The following is a 13,007-nucleotide window of genomic DNA, read 5'->3' as shown; positions in this document are numbered from 1 at the left end:
TGCCATTGAAAGATTACACCAATGTTTTTCAACTCGTGGGCTACCTAAAAGTTTTTTTCTTAAAAAGTCATGGTACCAGACAATGGAACCATATTCACAAGTGCTGAGTTTCAAAACTTCACTGCTGTCAATAGTATTAAACATATTGGAACTGCGCCTTACCACCCAGCATCAAACTGACTAGTGGAGCGAGCTGTCCAAACTTTCAAGTCTGGCCTAAAGAAATTGTCAAAGGAACTTTGGAGATCAAAATCTCCTGATTTCTCCTTAGCTATCATACCACCCCACATTCAACAACAGGCATTGGCGTAGTGGTATTGTCACTGTTTAAAGTTTATTTCTTAGTGCCACAAGTAGGCTTACATTAACATTGCAATGAAGTTACTGTGAGAATCCCCTAGTCGCCACACTCCGGCGCCTGTTCGGGTACACTAAGGGACAATTTAGCATAGCCAATGCACCTAACCAGCACATCTTTCGGACTGTGGGAAGAAACCGGAGCACCCGAGGAAACCCACACAGACACGGGAAGAACGTGCAGACTCCACACAGGGGAGAATGTGCAGACTCCACACAGAGTCGAACCGGGGCCCCTGGCCCTGTGAGGCGGGATTGTCTTGTGAGGAGAAATTGAAGAAACTGGGCCAGGATTCTCATGAGGTGACCTTATTGAAACTTACAATATTCTTACAAGGTGACTGGGTGGAGGTACATTGGATGTTTTCCCTGGCTGGTGAGTCTAGGACCCATTGACAGTCTCGGAATAAAGGATTGTCCATTTCAGAGTGGGATGAGGGGGAATTTCTTTACTTTGAGTGGTGAATCTTGGGAATTCTCTACCTCAGAGGGCTGTGGCAGCTCAATCATTGAGCATGTTTAAGACAGAAATCAGTAGATTTATGGATCCTGATGGCATTAAAGTAGCGTTAAGATAGATGATCAGCCATGGTTTAATTGAATAGTGTAGCAGGTTTGACAGGTTGAATGGTTTACTCTTGTTTCTATGTAAATAAAAGCAAAATACTGCAGTCCTGGAAATCTGAAATAGCTGAATAAGCTCAACTCGTCTGGCAGCATCTGAGGAGAGAAACAGGGTTGATATTTCGAGCCCAAATAACCCTTCGACAGAACTGAAGTAAGATAGAAATGTAATGAATTATATAATAGGAGAGATGGGGCAGAATTGAAGAACAGGAGTACACTCTCTTCCACCACCTTCCGTTGGGAAAAAAATACAAAAGTCTGAGGTCACGTACCAACCAACTCAAGAACAGCTTCTTCCCTGCTGCCATCAGACTTTTGAATGGACCTGATTTGAATGAAGCTGATCTTTCTTGAAATCCTAGCTATGACTGTAACACTACGTTCTGCAAGCTCTCGTTTCCTTCTCTATGAACGGTATGCTTTCTGTATAGAGCACAAGAAACGATACTTTTCACTGGATACTAATATGTGTGACAATAAATCAAATCAAAAAAGGTTGGGGCAAAGGGGAGATTGACAATAGTGTCATGGACATAAGACAAAGGGGAGTGTTAATGGTGCCTTTAAGGGGTGAAGAGTACTGATGGGAGCAAAATGAAAGATAGTGGAATGTGTTCGCGAGAGCTCTCCTTGGCCCCAACCTATCTTTCGGAGAACCGGTGCAGACACAATGGGCCGAACGGCCTCTTTCTGCACTCTAGGGATTCTATGAATCTTTGTTCACACCAAATTCTTGCTCGATTTAAACTCCTCTTGTTTGCGCTGCATAGGTGTCAATTAAAAATGGAAAAATAACTTGTGTCCTGCTGTATCTCGATGCTAAACTTCTGACATTTTGCAATTTAGTGGTTTTTCGCGGCTCCGTTTTTCTTTTGCGGAGCAGAAGTTAGCAGAAAATCATTAAGCGTGGATGAAAAATACATCAATTCTGGCCGCCACCTCTCCCTAGTTCCATTCCCTTTTTGCAGATGCCTATTTTATTACTATGTTTATTGATTGGAGTAGGCCCTGCAATGGCATTAATTGCAGCCACCTTCCTCCGTTGTCGGCAGTAGTCTAAAAATAAAATTGTTGTCAGTATCAGGCTGCTGAACTAACATTATTGATGTGATCTGCGTTTCTCCGGTTAACCCTTTGCCCTTGCACAGGATTTGTTTTAATCATGAAACTACTCCAAAAAAAGATGTAATGTCTGGTTGAGGGCCGAAGGCTATGATTGCTTAATGTGTCTCCTGGTGAAAGTTATTTTTTGATTCTAGTTGACTATTATTTGGTTTTGCTCAAAAGGCAAAACAAATGGCTGCTGAATTTTTGCTACATTGATGTGATCCATTATTAATAACTATTGAATGAGGGCAAGAGATGACGCCAAAAGTTTCAGGGGCTGTGATGAGAAAAATTGCAATTGTCACAAAGGTGATGGATGAGAATCATCGAATCCCTACAGTGCAGAAGGAGGCCATTCAGCCCATGGAGCCTGCACCAGCTACAATCCCACCCGGACCCTATCTTCATAACCCTACGTATTTACCCTGCTAATCCCCCTGACACTAAGGGGCAATTTAACATGGCCAATCCATCTATGTGAGAGAGTCATAGGGCAGAATCTTTCTATCCCACCCGCCGAAGGAATTGTAGCGGGTAGGGCTGCAAATTCGGTGGACCATGTAAATCAGATCATCGTCAGGAATTTGACTGGTAAAGTCAAAGTTGACCTCGAGCGGAAATTTCTTCTCCTGGGGCCCATGCGGCTGGGAAATCCAGCCCATAAAGTTTTAGAGCACAGCAAGAGGCCCATCACGTCTGTGCCAGCCATCAAACACTTATCTATTCTGATCCCATTTTTCAGCGCTTACTCCATAGCTTTGCATGCTCTGGCATTTTAGGTGCTCATCTAAATGCTTCTTAAATATTGTGGGTTCCTGCCTCCTCTTCCCCTTTCAGGCAGTGATTTTCAGATTCCCACCACCCTTTGGGTGAAAAAGTTTTTTTCCAGCCCTTGCCTTTAACCCCTGGTTGTTGACCCCTCTACTAAGGGGAAATATTTCTTCCTATTTACCTGATCTAAGTCCTTCATAATATCGTACACCTCAATCAAATCCCCCCCGCAGCCTTCTCTGCTCTCAGGAAGACATTCTTAAGGGGGAGGGGGAGCAGCCAGAGGTCGCTATACATATTGGTACCAGCGACATAGGTAGGAAAAGGGATGAGGTCCTGAAATGTGAATATAGAGAGTTGGGCAGAAGGCTAACGTGCAGGACCTCGAAGGTAGTAATTTCAGGACTACTACAGGTGCCACGTGCCACTGAGAGTAGGAATAGGAGGATTAGGCAGATGAATGCCTGGCTTGACATCTGGTGCAGGGGGCAGGGATTTAGATTTTTGGATCATTGGGACCTTTTCTGGAGAAGGGCTGATCTGTTCAAGAGGGATGGGTTACATTTGAACTGGATGGGGACTTACATTCTGACGGGGAGATTTGCTTAGAGTCACTCGGGAGGGTTTAAACTAGTTTGGCAGGTGGGTGGGATCCAAAGCAGTAGGGAGTCAGAAGAGAAGTTTGAGGACAGCACAGAAGTTAGAGAGCACATTTGGATGGCCCAACTAGAGAGGGGGCAAAACATGACCTCTTGGGAAATTAGGAAGGGCAGGTGACAGAAGTGTTAGTGAGGGATCACTTTGGGACTAGTGACCAAAGTTCTATTGGTTTTAAGATAGCTATGGAGAATGATAGGTCTGTCCCAAAAGTTAAAATTCTAAATTGGGGCAAGGCCAATTTTGATGGTATCTGGCAGGAACTTTCAAAAGTTAATTGGAGGAGTCTGTGGGAAGGCAAAGGGACATCTAGTAAGTGGCATGCTTTCAAAAGTGTGTTAACCAGCGTTCAGGGTAAACACATTCCTCTTAGAGTGAAGGGCAAGGCTGGCAGAAGTCGGGAACCCTGGATGACTCGGGATATTGAAGCCCTCGTCAAGAAGAAGAAAGAGGCACATGACATGTATAGGCAGCTGGGATCAAGTGAATCTCTTGAAGAGTATAGGGGGTGTAGGAGTAGAGTTAAGAGAGAAATTAGGAGGGCAAAAAGGGGACACAAAATTGTTTTGGCAGATAAGGCAAAGGAGAATCCAAAGAGCTTCTACAAATACATAAAGGGCAAAAGGGTAACAAGGGATAGAGTAGGGCCTCTTAAGGATCAACAAGGTCATCTATGTGCGGGTCCACAAGAGATGGGTGAGATCCTAAATGAATATTTCTCGTCAGTATTTACTGTTGAGAAAAGCATGGATGTTAGGGAACTTGGGGAAATAAATAGTGATGTCTTGAGTATACATATTACAAACGAGGAGGTGCTGGAAGTCTTAAAGCGCATCAAGGTAGATAAATCCCTGGGACCTGATGAAGTGAATCCCAGGACATTGTGGGAGGCTAGGGAGGAAATTTCAGGTCCCCTAGCCGAGATATTTGAATCATCAATAGTCACGGGTGAGGTGCCTGAAGATTGGAGAGTGGCAAATGTTGTGCCTTTGTTTAAAAAGGGCTGCAGGGAAAAGCCTGGGAACTACAGGCCAGTGAGCCTCACATCTGTGGTTGGGTAAATTGTTGGAAGGTATTTTGAGATGCAAGGATCTACAGGCATTTGGAGATGCAAGGACTGATTAGGGACAGTCAGCATGACTTTGTGAGTGGGAAATCATATGTCTCAAATTTAATTGAGTTTTTTGAAGGGATAACCAAGAAGGTCGATGAGGGCAGTGCAGTTGATGTTGTCGACATGGACTTTAGCAAGGCCTTTGACAAGGTACCACATGGTAAGTTGTTGCATCAAGTTAAATCTCATGGGATCCAGGGTGAGGTATCTAAATGGATACAAAATTGGCTTCTTGACAGAAACCAGGGGGTGGTTGTAGAGAGTTGTTTTTCAAACTGGAGGCCTGTGACCAGCGGTGTGCCTCAGGGATCAGTGCTGGACCCACTGTTATTTGTCATTTATATTAATGATTTGTATGAGAATATAGAGGGCATGGTTAGTAAGTTTGCAGATGACACCAAGATTGGTGGCATAGTGGACAGTGAAGAAAGTTATCTCCAATTGCAACAGGATCTTGATCAATTGGGCCAGTGGGCTGACGAATGGCAGATGGAGTTTAATTTAGACAAATGCGAGGTGATGCATTTTGGTAGATTGAACCAGGGCAGGACTTACTCAGTTAATGGTAGGGCGTTGGGGAGAGTTACAGAACAAAGAGATCTAGGGGTACATGTTCATAGCTCCTTGAAAGTGGAGTCACAGGTGGACAGAGTGGTGAAGAAGGCATTCAGCATGCTTGGTTTCATCGGTCAGAACATTGAATACAGGAGTTGGGACGTCTTGTTGAAGTTGTACAAGACATTGGTAAGGCCACACTTGGAATACTGTGTGCAATTCTGGTCACCCTATTATAGAAAGGATATTATTAAACTAGAAAGAGTGCAGAAATGATTTACTAGGATGCTACCGGGACTTGATGGATTGAGTTATAAGGCGAGGCTGAATAGACTGGGACTTTTTTCTCTGGAGCGTAGGAGGCCGAGGGGTGATCTTATAGAGGTCTATAAAATAATGAGGGGCATAGACAAGGTAGATAGTCAATATCTTTTCCCAAAGGTAGGGGAGTCTAAAACTAGAGGGCATAGGTTTAAGGTGAGAGGAGAGAGATACAAAAGTGTCCAGAGGGGCAACTTTTTCACACACAGGGTGGTGAGTGTCTGGAACAAGCTGCCAGAGGTAGTAGTAGAGGCGGATACAATTTTATCTTTTAAAAAGCATTTAGATAGTTACATGGGTACAACAGGTGTAGAGGGATATGGGCCAAATGCAGGCAATTGGGTTTAGCTTAGGGGTTTAAAAAAAAAGGGTGGCATGGACAAGTTGGGCCGAAGGGCCTGTTTCCATGCTGTAAACCTCTATGACTCTAACCCCAACCTAACCAGCCTCTCTTCATAGCTGAAACGCTCCAGCCCAGGCAACATCCTGGTTAATCTCCTCTGCATCCTGTCACAGCAGAGAAACCATTTAAATGAAACCAGACGCTAAATACTTTAATACTTTACCAATCAGATTCCTGATGATGTGTAGTTTACTAATACTTTGTTTAAGACTGGCTTTCCCTAATGCTATAGGTATAAATGCATCACATTATTTATTCATACAATGCTCTAACTTATAGAAATGTCATCTTTGTAGTTATTGTTACATGGAAGCTTATAATCTAAATCATATCCTAAACGAGCACCACACAGATACGTACTTGCATTTATTTGCTGTACCCGCTGATACATCATGGAAAAGAATACAATGTTTCCTCTTTTTTCTATAAGTGAACTGGAGTAAGAAAAATTGTACAGTGTGTCTGGTCAAAATTACCTGGCAATGTGAGTAGATTATTCAGTCCCTGAAACCTGCTCATCCCAGCTGATCTGCAAGCAAACTCAATTTACCCGCCTTTTCCCGTGATACCCTGATGAATCTATAAATCTCCATTTTAAAATTAATAATTGATCTCGCTTCAATTGCTGTTTGTGGAAGAGAGTTCCAAACGTGCACTGCCCTCTACTTGAATATGTGCTTCCTAATTTCACTTCTGAAAGGTCAGTCTCTAATTTCTTTTCAATATGCCCTCTAGCTTTTGACTTTACATCTAGCAGAAATTGTTTCTCTCTCAGTCCGCACTGTCTGTTTCCTCGGGTGTCTTCAGGCTTGCATAATGTCTGCCACACTGGAAGATTTGCAAATTGGTCAGAAGTGTCATGCAGGCATTTGATCAAACAACACTGGGCTGGCACTGTTATTTCCTTGACCTTGGGAATTCCTTTCTTATTACCTACTTGTAAGTAAGCAAATAATCTCCACGAAAGTTTGTAAATCTTGGGCTGAAAAAGATCTCACAAATATTGACAAGGACGTCCTTATGCTGCATGTCTGTTGCCATGACATACCAAAAAGGTGGGCATTTTGTCCATGGAAGGCATCATTATAATGCAGGTCATGGTTCGGAATGTGTTTTTAAAGCTGCAATGCAATTAAGATGCTCAGATAATATCTGAGTTGAGAGACCAGATTTTAAGTTATTTGAACCAAGCAACTGACTGGTTTGAGGTGGTTCCTGGGAACGTTAAAATAAAATTAGGTGCTCAAGTTAATTAATGTGGGCAAATTTTGAGTAAACCAACACTGCTGGTCAACACAACGCAAAAAACAAATTCAGGGATTGATGTCTTGAGGCACCTTTGCATATTTCCCAAAATGATTTCCTAGAGAAGATAGTGGACGTACAAATTTAAACAGTTTAACTTTTTGATGCTGTTTTGGAGATCCTGTATTTTATGCAGGGTGTACAACAATGAACTCAATAGACCAAATGGCTTCTGACTTTTTGTATGCAGTTCTAATCTTCTACATGGTAGCTGTCACTTTTCCATCGCTATCTCCCTGACCTGTACTGCCATTGCTCTCCTTCAGAATACTGAAGAACTCGACTATGATGTGGGTTAACACTGATACTCAAGTTGTAATGAATGTGTGTTGGGGTCAGTGGGGTATTGCGCATTTGTGCTCAGTGAAAAGGGCCATGCCACAGACAAGCTTGTGGCTAAAACCATAATGTAACCTTGTCTGTAATGTGTGAGATAGCATACCCTGCCAAGAAGTAAACTTTGTATGTAAGTACTGGAAATCTTAACTCTGGGCCTCTCCAACTCATGTGCAAATGTTTTTGGAAATTTTTCAGGCTCCAATTACATATCTGGTTTATCAAAAAGCAAAATGCAATCAGGTAGATAAACCTAAGGTTCACGCTAACTTGCAAAAACATTTTTACAAACATACAAGGTCAGAAAAATTATCAGTTTTCTACAGCATTTCAAACAATTTGATGAAAAGTTCTTATGTGAGAAAGTCTAGGCCCTTTATTTGCCTGGAGCTATGCAACACTACACTGTTGATGTGCAAGTCCGGTATTATCCATCAGGTGGAGAGTGTGGAGCTATTAATCAAATTCAAACTCAGAAACAACAGATTCCTTTCCCCTGGTGGATCTGCAACCAAAATGATTAGCAGCAAAGTTTTTAAATCATGACATCTTTGCAGACATGGTGTGTGAAATGCTCCTTTTAGCTCTCTCTATCTCTTAATAATTAAGAGTCAGTTGCAGCCATTTTCAGAACAAAAGCAGGAGTTGATTCTGACCATCGCAACTAGTGGCCCACTGATTCTGTTGAAGAATCTCGCAAAATTGACTTTAAATTTTGCCCAGCAATTAAGTATGTTGTGGAACAGAATTTATTCAAGTTTCACTGGTGGTAATTTATTTTGATATATATGCTGCTCCCTCCATTCTTAACTCTGAATCCATCATTCGAATGTTTATACAAAAGTAATCTGCAAAGGATGTGTGGGGATGGGGGAGGGGGCTGGTGGGAAAGAAGACAGCAAAAAAAAGTTAGAATTTCTTGTTAGATGGAGGGATTACTGTTAAGGAGGCAAGCTCAATTCTGTGGCTGTCTCCTTGGTTATGCTAACTTAACTTGATGTGGTTCATCTTGTTGCTTGACTACATTGTGCAACCTATCAAGAGTACTTTTAATTAAACCATAGAATTCTCAGTCATGGTTGAGATGTTTGATTTTTGTATGTTCCTCCCCCTGCATTTTCTTTGTTTTTCAGTCACTCCCTTGACTGTTCCCATATGCTTTGATTGCCCTGGGTTCAAATTAGGTCATCACTAGAGGAGACCAAATATTCCTATCCATAGTATAATTACTTCAGGTTTTAAAGCGATTTTCTAAGGATTGTTAGCTGCAATGACCAGTGTGGGGACAAGGGCTTTTGATTGTAGCATGGCCGAGCAGAATGAAGTTGGTCATCGGTACAGATAATAGAAAAATAGCTACAGTAAAGTCACAATTTCAAATGTAATGCATAGTGCTCAAATTCATTTTGAAATAAAACTTCATTAGTATTTTGATAATTCGCAAACGTCACCATATTCCAAATTGAAGGGAAGAAAGCTATAGATCAGTTTGTAAATTGTACTCAGCAAATGCAGAGCTGATTCTGTGAAGAGATAGGAGACTGGCAGACATTTTGTCTTTACTGCTACTTTTTTGTTATTCCTCAGAATTTAAAACTTCAAGCATGTCATTGTCGCTCACCATTTAGATGGTATGCTTTGTATTCTTCCTGCGGAAAAGGGCAATTGCACATTTTCCCACATGATACTCCATTTACCAGATCTTTGCCCACTAACTTAACCTATCTATACCCCTTTGTAGCCTCCGTGTCCTCCTCAACAAATTTAGCAACCATACCTTTGGTCCCTTCATCCAAGTCATTTATATGATGGTAAGATGGGTATGGAGGGATATGGGCCAAACGCGGGCAATTGGGGCTCGCTTAGGGGTTTAAAAAAAGGGGCAGCATGGACAAGTTGGACCGAAGGGCCTGTTTACATGCTGTAAACCTCTATGACTCGTTTGGCCCCAGCACTGATCCCTATGGAACACCATTTGTTACATCTTGCCAATCAGAAAATGGCACATTTATGCCTACTGTTTCCTGTTGGCTAGCCAATCTTCCCTCCATGCCAATCTGTTGCCCCCGACACAATGGTGTTTTATTTTCCACAATAATTTTTGATGTGGCACCTTATCAAATGCCTGCTTGAAACCTAAGTACAGTGCATCCACCAGTTTCCCTTTATCCACAGCACACGTTACTTCCTCAAAGAACTCCAGTAAATTGGTTAATTGTGATTTCCCTTTCACAGAACTATGTTGAGGAGGACTTTGAAGTTGGCTGGCCTCTGGGTGTCCCTTTTTGTGTCTGGTGCCTCAGTTGATTCATCTGGTTTTGTGTAATGATTGAAACAACTGAGTGGCTTGCTAGGCCATCTCAGAGCAATTAGAGACAACAATGTTGCTATAGGTCTGGAGTACACCAGACCAAAGAAAGATGGCACATTTCCTTCCCTAAAGGACATTAATTTCATAGTCAGCATTATCTGATGCTGGCTTTCCTTTTGAATTCCAGATTTTATTTAATTATCTGAAATAAAATTCACCTTAGCAGTGATGAAATTTGAAGATATGTTTCCCATTAATTAGGCCCTGTATTACTAGCCCTGGAGCACATCCATTGATGTGCTGGTTAGGTGCATTGGCCATGCTAAATTCTCCCTCCGTGTACCCAAGCAGACGCCGGAGTTTGGCGACTAAGGGATTTTCACAGTAACTTCATTGCAGCATTAATGTAAGCCTACTTGTGACAATAAATAAACTTTTTAAAAAATTATGCTACCATATCCATTTCCTTTCCCTTCCCTTCATTAATCCTTTAAGGCAAATGAGAGAATTCTTGCTGAATTATTAAGATCTTTACCAGACTTTGGTTTTTCAAGAAAACTTTTAACAACATTCTTCATCAGATTTAATGCATACCAGTAATAGCTTGTTGTTTAGATACTGATACCGTGCTCTTTCGGAATTTATTTCTGTGTTTGGTTTGTATGCATTCCTATTTTGGGTGGTTAGGCTTGGTTAGGAGGCTGATCGTTAGTGCATTGCTCAATATGGCTACAGATCGGGAAATCCCAGGTCAATTCCTAATGTTTACTCGGCTAACTAATCTGAGTGGCCTCATTTACCTTGGTTAAAGAGGAAAAAAAAATCAACCACTGCTACCACAGTGAGCTCTGATAATGCGCACACACTTAGTTTGTCTCATGAGGGCAGGGTTCAGCTGAGATGTGATTGAATATCATGGTCACACTTGTTTGTGCCCACATTTGGAGTGGCCAATTCAATGACTGCAGGGTGATTAGCGCATGTAGAATCATACCCCAGCATTTCGGAAAATCCTGAAATGGGTGGAGTTGAAGATAAAAGATTGAATTTGGGGGAAAAACAGGAAACTTCCTCCCTCTTGCCTTTTTGTGCACGGTATTGCTTAAAATAAAATTTTAAAGAAGAAAGCAATGTTATTGGATGGACTGCACATTTGACTTGAAGCACAAAATTCAATAGATGAGCAGTTCAACTTAATTAGCAAATTGTCCTGAACAGCAGCCGAGTGAGCCATGATAGCATCAGTTCTGTTCGTTTCCTGATTATCTTTTTTCCATATTTTGTTTACTTGAGTGCCGCTCCCACAAAACCCAGCAGCTTGTGTTGGAATGTGATCTGGATGGAAAGGAATGCACAACTTCTGCTGTAGTTGTTGATTCCCTGACATTGATCTGAGCCAGTCTGAGATTATAACATGCTGCAAGGAGACCCGTTGAATTTGATTATGGCATTTGTTACAAGAAGGGATTTTAAATATCTGCATGAATGTATGTATTCCTATTTCCTGGAAAGCTGCATAGACCAGATGTCCCATGTGGTGAAGTTCAGCATTAAGACTTTTAATACATAACTGACCTCCTTAATGCTGTTCATTAGGGTGCCAATTAAATGTAAATAAAATTAGGAACTACTTGCCACTAACCAACATTGTTTTTATGTATAATATGTAAGAAGGAATTTGAATTTGTTTCAATGATTGTTGGCAAACACCCCAATACTGACACTTGAATATGAGTCGTGGGATCAGCGAGATGAGCATATTTCTACACATTTATTCTTGCATCCAGTGATAGTTGTATTGAAATAATTCTGGGTACAAGTGTAAGGGGTTGTGAAAGAAAATATACATACTGGACTATCTTTAATTGTTTTAACTGATTGAAGACATTTATGCCATGATGATTCAGTATATCATCTCAATAGTAGACTGAAGTTTGATAAATGATATTTCTTGTAATTTTTGTTTGATTTCAATTAGAGATTGCCTTAGAAACTAGAGTTGCATTCGTACTTTGTCCCATTAACATGAACCTATCTCAGAGTTCAGATCTTAATATGACTTATAAATGACTTTGATAGCCGCTTCTCAAAAATTAAACATAATGGATTGCATTGGTATAATGTGTGTGTTTAATTACATGTAAATATTAGCGTCATAGAGGTTTACAGCATGGAAACAGGCCATTCGGCCCAACTTGTCCATGCCGCCCTTTTTTTTAAACCCCTAAACTAATCCCAATTGCCCACATTTGGCCCATATCCCTCTATACATCATACCCATGTAACTATCTAAATGCTTTTTAAAAGATAAAATTGTACCCGCCTCTACTACTACGTCTGGCAGCTTGTTCCAGACACTCACCACCCTGTGTGTGAAAAAATTGCCCCTCTGGACACTCTTGTATCTCTCCTCTCTCACCTTAAACCTATGCCCTCTAGTTTTAGGCTCCCCTACCTTTGGGAAAAGATATTGACTATCTACCTTGTCTATGCCCCTCATTATTTTATAGACCTCTATAAGGTCACCCCTCAGCCTCCTACACTCCGGAGAAAGAAGTCCCAGTCTATTCAGCCTCTCCTTATAACTCAATCCGTCAAGTCCCGGTAGCATCCTAGTAAATCTTTTCTGCACTCTTTCTAGTTTAATACTATCCTTTCTATAATAGGGTGACCGGAATTGCACACAGTATTCCAAGTGTGGCCGTACCAATGTCTTTCTTGTACAACTTCAACAAGACGTCCCAACTCCTGTATTCAATGTTCTGACCGATGAAACCAAGCATGCCAAATGCCGCCTTCACCACTCTGTCCAACAGTGACTCCACTTTCAAGGAGCTATGAACATGTACCCCTTGATCTCTTTGTTCTGTAACTCTCCCCAACGCCCTACCATTAACTGAGTAAGTCCTGCCCTGGTTCAATCCACCAAAATGCATTACTTCACATTTGTCTAAATTAAACTCCATCTGCCATTCGTCAGCCCACTGGCCCAATTGATCAAGATCCATTAAACCAACTGAGAAAACATTGTTTGCATTTGTGGAACGAGGGGTGGGGGGAGGGAAAAACAATTCCTCATGAATGCAAAAAAACTATAAATCAGAGTTATCATAGAATCCCTACAGTGCAGAAGGAGGCCATTT

At 41.5% G+C, this 13,007-nt stretch overlaps 1 protein-coding gene across 2 annotated transcripts in view; it reads left to right on the top strand.

Annotated features, from left to right (window-relative positions):
* The window catches only part of rnf13 (ring finger protein 13), a 236,351-nt gene that overhangs the window by 72,451 nt on the left and 150,893 nt on the right, over positions 1-13,007 (top strand). The gene's annotated exons all lie outside the window — the stretch shown is intronic.

This window comes from Mustelus asterias, chromosome 3 (assembly GCF_964213995.1).
Source record: "Mustelus asterias chromosome 3, sMusAst1.hap1.1, whole genome shotgun sequence".
NCBI lineage: Eukaryota > Metazoa > Chordata > Chondrichthyes > Carcharhiniformes > Triakidae > Mustelus > Mustelus asterias.
Note: the sequence above shows the minus strand (reverse complement) of the source record. Positions and strands in the feature narration are given on the sequence as shown.